The following is a 10,729-nucleotide window of genomic DNA, read 5'->3' as shown; positions in this document are numbered from 1 at the left end:
CTGTTATTTGCCGTTTTTATACTTTTTCTTTCTTTCTTTCTTTCTTTCTTTCTTTCTTTCTTTCTTTCTTTCTTTCTTTCTTTCTTTCTTTCTTTCTTTTCCCTTCTGTCATGGGCCCCTGCACCATCTCTGGGCCCTGGTGCGATGCACCGGCTGCACCGTTGATATTTATGCCACTGGGTGGAATAAGAACACGTTGTTTGTCAATTATTGCCACTTATTAACATTTATATTAACTTGGGTTTGAGGCTTGATTCTGTAATTTCTCTTTAGGTGGATATGAATGGTGGGTGACCTTATTGTTGATGTGAAATTTATAATGTGACTATTTCTATATTATATTCTGAACTAGAAGTTGGCAACCTTATTTTCAATAAAGCAATAATCCCTCTTAAAACCACAACCTTATTACAGATAAGTCTGGATCATTGAGAAAATGTCACTACCCTTCTACTGTATATCTAATTTAAGTCTGTTGACGAAGGCAAAGTCTTTGGTAGAAATGTGAAGTGGCCTAAAAGTAAACTTTTTTAATTTGTTGTCTCTGACTCCATCTCCAATGTAGATTTTAATTGTAGAAGCAAGTGAGTCTGTTTCTATTTTACTGTTAAGCCGCTCAATGTACTGCTTGCGCATTGTGGATTTGTATTCAAATTAAAATGTGTAAGGACTGATATAAAGTATCATTGATAAAACCTGTCCTAGATGCAAATAATGTATTATAGCGATTATAACTAGTTTTTTTAAAATACAGCATATTTTCAGTAGTAGTAATACTGTTTTGGTTTTACTTTATTTTCTTGGAATGTACAAGTTGTTTCATTAGAAGATTACTTTGTAGTCAATGTCAATGTCTGGACTGCTAAAAAGTGAATGCTTCTATCCAGACAGTGATCTTTTAATCTGCTAATGTGAGAGCAAGAATAATCCCACATCTGGAAGTTCTACCGCCATACGTAATTGCTCCCTCAATCCGTCCACTGCCTCAGAGAAAAAGAATGACCCGCATTCAGTCCCCGTGCGACAACATTTAGAGGGCATGAAATTTAGTTAATTTCAAATGACTTGACGTTTCCAAACCAATTTGTTTTTTCTTGCACTGTTTATTGATGTTTCTTCTAATACGAAGACTGTGGCACACATTTCCACAAGTGATGGATTCATAGTTTTCTTTTCTTTTCCTCTCTTCCTCCGTTTTTTTTAGTCCTTCTTTCACCTTCAGTCTCGTGCAGGATTTCATCTAGACAGGTGCTTCCTGTCCCCACTTTGACGTGAAATTAAACACAAGTCCAGATGTGAAGATTGTGTGTTTCAGTAGAGACAAGAAGGAACGCATGTTTCTTATGCGCTGCCATTTAAGGAAAGTGGCACAAGTAAAGGGTTGCTGTCAACTTTCCATGAACCATGTCACTCTTTTATCTCATTTTTTTTTATTATGTATTTAACATTCCTCAAACCAGCATGTGTCCACATGTATGGCTGCTTTATCTTAACGTCCGCATCCATTCATTTGAATTTGTTTCAGCTTCAAAGTGAGTCCAGGTTAATAGCATCACAATGCGCCTTTCAAAGTCCAATTAAATACAGTCGTACACAAGATGTGCTTTTCAATTCTTCCCATGCTTTTGTCGTCCTTGTCTTGCACGCAGAGAGAGAAAGAAACCTGGGGAAAAGAAAAGCATGGACAGAAATGGAAAGGTCAAGAGTGATGGATGCTTTGTGTGGGTCTGTCATTCCCAATTACTGAACTTTGCCTTCTAAAGCATCGCTTAGCTGCATTTCTCATTTCTGCCTTTCTGACTGATGAAGAACAGGCTCTGACTGGGGGGCACTGCGTGTTTTAAAGAGCGCCTCACTAGTCGCTCGCTATTTACTTCAGATGCAACAGTGCAGCAGCCGCTCCTACGCAATTCCACTTCAGCTTTCTTGATCAGTGTGACACCAAGTACGTATGCTTCCCTTCTCTCTGGTCATTACGGTAAATACATATTAGGGCTGTCAAAATTAAAGTGAGAGCAATTAAAATTCTTTAAAGCGTTAAAAAAAAACATTAACTTAGTTTTATTTACTTCCTGGCCTCTGCTCACGTTTGGAGCCAAACTCGGAAGGAATCACTGGCAGGAAGATAGATAAACACGGACTATAGGTAGTTTTACTTGCTTGACGGTTGTTGGAGAATTCTAAAATAATTGCCGCATTTTGCAAAGCAAAATTCAAATAGCAGATTACTTCTAAGTCTTTGGCGGTTCATCGATCTGTCCATCCATCCGACCATCCATCCGTCCGTCTGTTATCTGAACAGCTTATCCTCACGAGGGTCAAGGGCGTGCTGGAGCCTATACCAATTGTCTTTGGGCATCTAAGAGCAAATGTTTTTAAATCGATTCCAAATTTTTACTCATATCTGGTACAAGCTTTGTAGAAAATAGTAAGAAAAAAATGTGATAAAATTGCGTTAAAATGAGATTAATTATGAAATATTGCGTGATTAATTAAAAATTTAATTGTTTGACAGTACCAACAACTGTACATTTAAAATTCAGTTTTTACCACAACTTAGTGTTGTAGAACATGAACACATAGTTACCCTAACATTCCGTCCATGACAACATATACTGTCTTCGCAGCAGAATGCGGGGAATTGTTGCCATAGCTTGGATATTTTATAGCTAGCTTCCCATAGCTAATGTCATGTTAGCCTTCTTTCGACAGCAACCTCACTGAAACTGCTGGTTGGATTGTTTTGTTTTTTATATCTTATTAGTAACAGACAACTTATTTTCTGTTCCTTTTCAGTTGTGTGACGATTGTGAACGTTGAAATAATTAAACATTATCCATCCATCCATTTTCTTAACCGCTTGTCCTCACAAGGGTCGCGGGGCCCTGGAGCCTATCCCAGCTGGCTTCGGGCAGTGGGCGGGGTACACCCTGAACTGGTTGCCAGTCAATCATTAGTTCATAGTTAAGCTTTCTTGTGTACATATTGTCACATGTTACTTGAAAACGACTTGTACCATTATTAAACGTTTCAAGATGAACACATTACTTTTAATACAAAATTTTACAAGAAAATGGGTGAACACAATAAGAAGGAAGCATGGGGTTCTTAACAAACGTTCCTTGCAAAGTTGTTTTGAATGACAAGATAAGTGATGATTAAAAGCACGGTGACAGAAGCAGTGGCAGGTGTAGAGGAAAAAGGAGCACACCATGCCACTTGTTCTCATCCCACCAAGATTATGGCGTTCTTTCTCCTTATGTGCCTCCGCACTGGTGATAAGGTACATTTATCAGAGGCTAAACATCACCCAGTACCAACACCCCCAGCACATTACATATCCAGCATCCCCGCCTCTGCCACTTGAAAAACGACCGTCTTCAACCATAGCCCCGTTGTTTAAAATTTCTAGCGTAAGTGGAGGGAAAAAAAGAAAAAAAATGTTGATATATGAGCAGATATTAAGAAAAAGTTTGATTTTATAGATGTCCTGTGACCCGAGCATGAGTGCCCTCCATTTTCCCGAATGGCGCAGGCCCAGGGTTTTAATGGAGTCTCTACGAGTCATATATCAACACAGCTTGTCTCGTAAAGCTCTCCTCGGACCGACCTCACAAAGCACCTCCACCTTTATCGGGACACTTAGGGAGGTTTTCACGAGCAGAAAATAGATGTATTATGATTTTAATATAGTCAGCCGGTTTGCGGAAAAATGAGGATCGTAGCTAGAGTATTCTCTTGTTGGTTTTGTTTATCATTAACGCTGTTTTCGGTGCAGCTTCTGCTCTGCATCAAATTCATCTTTATTCTCCCCTACCTCCTCTTGCTCCTGTGTCTGTGGAGTGTCACAGTGCAACAGCTAGTCAACATAACACATTTGAAAGTTTTTGCAAGCAGGCTGACGGAGCACAGGGGAGATTAACCTAGTTGCCTGCAACAGCACCTGTCCCTCGACACACTATTACTTTTCCCTTAAAAGGGCAACAAACAGTGGCAGTATAGACCATGAACCTGTAAAGTGTGTGAGTGTTGTATATACTAATAAGTAGTTGGGTGGAAGACACTCTCCAAATGTTCTGAACTCCTGTTTCAATGCCATGTTGTATTGAGCAGGATAATGCTGCCAAGAGGAGTTGTGTATTAGATTACACTCACTGTTGATTCAGTCTCTATTTTAAAAAGTCCAACATCAACTATGTGAAGTTGAACTCCGCCACAATACAGTAGCTAATCTGCTCAACAGTAAGCTCTTTTCACACTGCACTCAATGTGAGTTGCGCAGCAATGCAAAATTACCAGTTGCCAGGCTGTCCATATTTGGAAGTGCTATTAGGAAGTAAAAACGGAGATTTGGTTAGACTGGACCTCGATGAGATGCATCTTTCATTGTCATGACTTTGCTCATTTTAAGTAAGAGGAGGAGCAACACAGAAAAACTAATGTTTCGATGTAACAGATCGTTTATTAGTTATGATCGGTTAACAGCTTTTAATTGTAAATATGTGCCAAAGTAACACTACACAGTAAATTTTGTCGAAAATGAGTCTTATTTGGTCCCATTCTAAACAGAGTAAAATTTACACTTAGAGGAGAGTAAAATATTCAGAGTAAATTTTACTATTTTTATTGTGTACGAGAGAATTGCATAACAGAAACCTACAAAAGTGTTTTCACTACGAAATTCTAAGTACATTTTAGAAGGGAATTTTTTTTAAGTACATTTTACTAGTTAATTAAAAAAATAATAATACACACGCCTTGAGGAACAAAATCACAATCTTCATCTTGGGAAACTGCCACTGTCAATCCTACTGTTTGCTAATATCCAAAAGACACCCACCAACACTCCATTCCGTGTCCCTGCCTCTACGTACACAATGAATAGTTTTACTGACACCGTGCTACACCCTAAAAAATGCAGTGTAAAAAGGGCTTTACAGGTATTCTGCTCAATACGACACTTGATATCCTCTCATCGCATTAAAAATAATGTTTTAAAAAGTCATCAATTAATTATTGTCATTGTTAAAGCTGGTGTAGTGACATAAAGAAAAAACAAGTTAATCATTGCAATTGTCTATGACATGCATGATGGTCAGTTAAAAATGTTTTGTTTTTTTAAACTTCTGGTTTACTTCTCAATATTCACTATAGTGTACTCAACCCAGTTTTATAGTAACACTATACACCCATAAACCATAAATGCGCATCATTTCACATCTTCTCCTCCTGCGTCTCAGCCACACTTTTCCGCTATCCTCTTGTGTCTTCAAGCTAAAGTGTGCATCCTGTCTGTCTACCTGTGGCTCTCAGATCCCGAGGGGACCATTTCCAGGCTTCATTTGTTTGAGGGCTTTCTAATCTGGGGACAGAGACAACCTCAGTCCACTGTGCCCTCGTCAATCATCGCTGGAAAGGAACACGGCGGAGGTGAAGAAGGCGCAGAGAGGAGAGGGAAGACTTGAGGTGATAGCATGATTAGTTATCAGGCCAGATTCTTGCCATCACCAGTCACGACCATCTCTCTCTCCTTCGGCCAATACCCGTCTGTGTCCCTTGCTGTCTATGCATCCATCTTACCATCTTATCTTTCTGTCCGTTCTCACACGTCCCCCTCCACATCCATAGCGCCAGCAATCCCTCTGTCCGTCGGTCTATTTTTCTATCTGTCGGGTTGTCTGACCTCAGCCCCAACGGTGGTCCCTTTTATGACTGCGGACAAATGAGGATGACCTTTTATTGTAAAACAAACACCCATGGCGAGGGATGAAACTGCTAGTGTCTAAATTAACAACAGAGAGAAGAGAGTGAGAGTTTGAGCAAGGGTCAGAGGCTGAAAACTTTTTGAAGTTCTCATAATTATAAAACAGCGTCATACTAGCATGGCCACCGTTCAATAATAAAGTCCCCTACCTGGCTGGCAGGCGCGGACCTCTTGAACGTGCCCCGTACCCATCAGTGTGGGTGCATGAATTATAAATGGCTTTGACAGCGGAGGCCGGAGTAGACAGAGTTATTATTGCACATGAAGGTCCGTTCTGATTTTGATTATTTTTATTCCGGGGGCTCACAAAAGGCCAGCAGACTGTTGGTGAATATTCAAAAAGGGCAGACTTTGATTTGGGTTCTAATAGCCTCTTCAAACAGGTTTGGACAGCCTGGAGGCAGGGGAGGAAGATGGCACTGGTGTTAAAAGACAGGGAGACAAAAACAGGCCAGTACACAATTTACAGGTCAGAACTAGCATAGGCACATTTATTTATTTGGAATCCTGCATATGAAATTAATAAAATGTGAAAATTGAGTTGCTGTGTCAAGAGGAGTTCTGTTTGAAATTCTGATCATTCCAAGTGATCTGAAGAACAATGAGGCAACTTCATTGACTCTGGAAAATTAACCATCTACAAATGGAATAATTTGATTTAAATATGTTTTTAATGGAAAAGTGACTACTTCTCAAGATTTTTTAACACTTGCTGCCAAGCTATTGATGTATTAAGCAGACTATTACTGCCTAGTCAAGGTCTGTGTACGTGAAGCCTGTTCTTTCAACAACAAAGTTTAGACTGAATGGACCGCACTTTTTTTGTTTGCAGTCTGGTGGCGCATTACATTCTTAGCCTCAATTGACAACAATTGACAGAATTCTTTGACAATCAAGTAATCAATTCAGCTATAATTTTGCTCATTCCATCTTCTATCTTTCAGAGCAGGAAGTGGAGAACTTGAGCTCAAATTCTATATTCAGGTCTGCTGAAACAGTGTTTAGTCTCAATATAGTAGGAATTGATACCAAAGGTAGTGCCTTTTAAGACCACCACCCTGAAATTACTGTTGTAAAATAATATTTTTGAATTGAAGTCGAGCACAGACCACAGACAAAGAAGTTGTTTGCATAATAATCTGGTTTTAATGCATTCTTGGACTTGTACTCGGTTTGGTATAATTTAGATATATTACTTTACCAACATGGATACCAAACTTTTCTCTCTTTTTTACCCATTTAGAAACATTGTCTAATTGACTTCTTCCAATCAAATAGTTGGTGACTATGATACATATTAACACACCTGGAGACACAAATAATTACACTACATTTTTTTACAGGCAGCATAAAGGGGATACTTTTACCAAGAACAGTCACAAACTAGAGATTTTGTAAGACTTGGTTAGGATATCACTCCCTGTTTTAATTGTAAAAAAATGAGCTTGGCTAGGTCACACATAACAAAATCAGTACTAAAACCGATACTGAAACATTATATTAAAAAAAAAACAACCTCCAAATATTAATGACAGGTTAGAGAGAGAGAGAGAGAATATTGAATGTGGAATCTGAAGAGAGGCAGTTTATCATGTCTCAGTTGGGACACAGATATGAATATGAGCGTAAATCAATGACGATTCAGCTTTGTCTGATTATTCTTTTCTTTCCTGCAACAACATTCATTTATTCTTTGTGTTAAATCAGGTGTCCTTTCTCTTATGGCTTGACACCATTTTCTTATATATATTTATATATATTTAGTTTAAAATAAACACTCAATAGTTGCAGAATGGTTGCTATTTGTTTCATCCTGCTTTATCTCCCAAGTATGTCCCTGGTCAAGTAAAAGCAGTGTATGGTGCCTCCTAATCACACCAGTACATTTTGCCCAGTGGAACTGACATATGCGGCAACTCACTCCTCAACTGTTGCTAACACAAAGCATTTCAAGTCAGGAGTAAAATGTTCATGTGGGGAATAAGACAGCCAGCTTCTCAGTTTAAGGCCTGCCTCTTTACCTTGAGGCCACCCGTACCTCACCAACAATAGTTTGATAATTTTAACGCACCTAATGGGATATTGCGACTACTGTTACTGTTATTCTTCCTGTTTTCCTGGTGTTTATGAGTACAAAGCATAACTTGATTGCGGAGGAGGTTTACCTTTTTTTTTTGTACTGTAGTTTCAGAGTATGAACATTTTTATTTGTGTTAGTACAAAAACCTATGGGCCATCTTACTGATTGCTTCATATAGACTATTGTTTAAATCCCAGGTCCCAGTCCCATTTGTCTTTTCACATCATTTTATGTGGCCTACAAAATCTTTTCCACAATTTTTCATTTACTTCTGTTAAAAAATAACCCTAAAAATGCTAATAACCTAATCTTGGGGAAATTGTGTATTAGTGCTGTGAGATTACGGTGTTCCCTCGCTATAATGCGGTTTATTTTTCGCGGCCTCTCTCTTCAAGGATTTTTTTAGTGTAATTTTGCATGCATTTCTTTTTACAGTAATGTACCTATTTTATAAAATGTATGGAGGTTTGACTTTGAACAGTGAGAATGTTTAAACAAGAGAGAAATGTGAGAAAATGTAAATGCCTCGATGAGAAAAGTGTATACATTTTGTGGTGAGGGGTTTTAGAGCCTTAAAACATTTATAATAAATGTAAAACATAAAGCTAACTACTTTGCAGATTTCATTTATTGCAGGTGATTTTTGGAACCTAACCCCAGCGGAAAACGAGGGAATACTGTTTTAGGGTTCTAACATAGAACTTAGGTAAGGGAGACAAAGTGCAACTATCTCACACTCGAGCCCAGACCATAAACAAACGAAGTGGAGCTCACCTTCTGGCCAGCACGGAACAATGGCAAGTTCCATTGGCATTTGAAAAGCCGCACCCACCCAACTTGAACCTAACCATGAAGTTAAAAGCAAAGTAAGCACCAAACATTGATACGATAGCTGTATGCACTGTCTACAGTCTTCAGGGAGCTTAGACTCTTCTTCAACAGTTGACAGTTGAAATCCCAGCCTTTTTTTCTCTCTCTCCCTCAGTTTTGTCACAAGAACGTTTTTAAATTAACCGCTCACACTCTTATTTTGTTCAGTAGAGTCACAAATGGATGACTTCAACACAGTTGTGAAAGTTTTGTCAATTCCAAAACTTCCACAATAGTTTTTTTTTCAAATATTAAATAAATATTTCTGTACATTCAACATACTTTTTGGACCTTATATGTGGTTATTGATGCTTCCAACCGTGAAGTGTCTGTGTTGGGTTTTGTGCTTTACCCAAAGTTGTTTACGTGTGTGTTTGTGTGTGTGTTTGTGTTCACACTTTGTACGAGTTAGGATGAAGGAGAAGATATAAGCCTGGATTAAGTTCACAGGGTGATTTTTATCCTTGCAGGGGGTCTCAAAAAGGAAAACGATGGATGCAAGGTGACCCAATCCTGACATAACGCACACACTCATAGGTGGGTAGGAAACACAATTATAAACACACATGTGCACGTTCCCACAAGGGCACACAGAAGTACTCAAATACAAACGTAACTCGCTCATATAGGTGTGTTGATCCCCAAATGGGGATTATAAAGTGCTGATGTTAGGGATGAAAGAAAGACAGCTTTGCTAAAGCTTTTTCTTCATTGTAACGCTGATAACACTAACAGTATTGACAGTAGTTACAATCGGTCTATAAGTTCTTCCTCCTCTTTTTTCTCTCTACTACTCTTTTTACGTTAGCCTGAGAGTTTGTGAAAACAAACAAAGACAAACATCAACACAAGTGAACTTTATTTATAGAGCACTCCAAAAAAATGCAGTGAAAGCAAAATGCCATACATTAAGATCAAATATAAAACATTAACATAACAATAATAATAATAATAATAATAATAATAATAATAATAATAATAATAATAATAATAATAATAATGATAAAACAATAATACAAACAGTAAGTTTAAAAAAATATACCTAATAATAAACACATTTAGTTTTCACATTCCTACAGTCTTGACTTGTCCCATCCTGTGCAGAGAAATGGGGGGGGGGGGGGGGTGCAGAACTTTATTTTGTGATCAAACATCATGATTATGAAACAAAAAAGGACAATAGGATGGAAATTAAGTAAAAGTAGAGAAGCAAAATAGTTGGAGTCAGGAAGAACTGTATCCGTTTTCACTTTCCCCATCATAGTGATGTGGTCGTGATGGAAAAGCCGATTATTGTGGAATTTCTCTTTGTTCGTGGTTCAGAGACTAAAAAATGAAATTTTGTCATTCAAATCCTTTACCTTCTTTTTCTCGTCCTTCCCCTCCCTGTTGCTTTGCAGCTTTGTGTCCACATCTACACCACTGATCTGATTTGGCCATAGGAGATGGGATTTCCAGTGACTCAGTTTATCCCCGCAATGCTTCAGTGTGACCTTTGTCGCCTTACCCATCCCTTGTGTGTGTGGGTGTGTGCGTGTGGGTATGTGTGTGGGGGTGTGTGGGGGTGTGTGCGCGTGCGTGCGTGTGGTTGAAGTGTATGTGTGTGGTTGAAGTGTATGTGTGTCCGGGGAGTGCAGAAACTCAGGTGCAGACATGTGCCCAGACTTCTGCCTGAAGTGGATTCAACACCAAGTTAGTGAGTGCTGTTTAAATTGGAAGTGAGAAATCATGATATGAAGGACAGTCACAACTTCCTGTTTTGCTTAATCTTTGAAGTCAAAGTATGAAATGTCAGGTGTTGAATCAACAACTATTAGGTGGGAACTGCAGTCACTAAAATACAATGATGGTATTTTTTCAACAATACACTGGAATTAGTGTTGCCACTGTTACCTTGAAAAAAATAACTTCATTACTTTACCGATTAATTTAAAAAAATATATATATTAGTTACTTTACAGATTACTTAATTAGTTAGTTTACTATAGTTACATCCAGCAGATACTGGCAGCCCT

General features: G+C 38.4%; 1 long non-coding RNA gene across 1 annotated transcript; it reads left to right on the top strand.

Annotated features, from left to right (window-relative positions):
- Window positions 1-5,319: 5,319 nt before the first annotated feature.
- On the top strand, window positions 5,320-10,316 carry LOC147155593 (uncharacterized). Its single transcript, XR_015092174.1, has 3 exons — window positions 5,320-5,466; window positions 9,185-9,251; window positions 10,115-10,316. It is a non-coding gene; the product is annotated as an uncharacterized LOC147155593 (long non-coding RNA).
- Window positions 10,317-10,729: the final 413 nt, after the last annotated feature.

The sequence above is a fragment of the Leptonotus elevatus genome, chromosome 21 (assembly GCF_054856555.1).
Source record: "Leptonotus elevatus isolate MCC_2025b chromosome 21, RoL_Lele_1.0, whole genome shotgun sequence".
In the NCBI taxonomy this organism is placed as follows: domain Eukaryota; kingdom Metazoa; phylum Chordata; class Actinopteri; order Syngnathiformes; family Syngnathidae; genus Leptonotus; species Leptonotus elevatus.
This window is presented reverse-complemented; position numbering and strand designations above follow the sequence as displayed.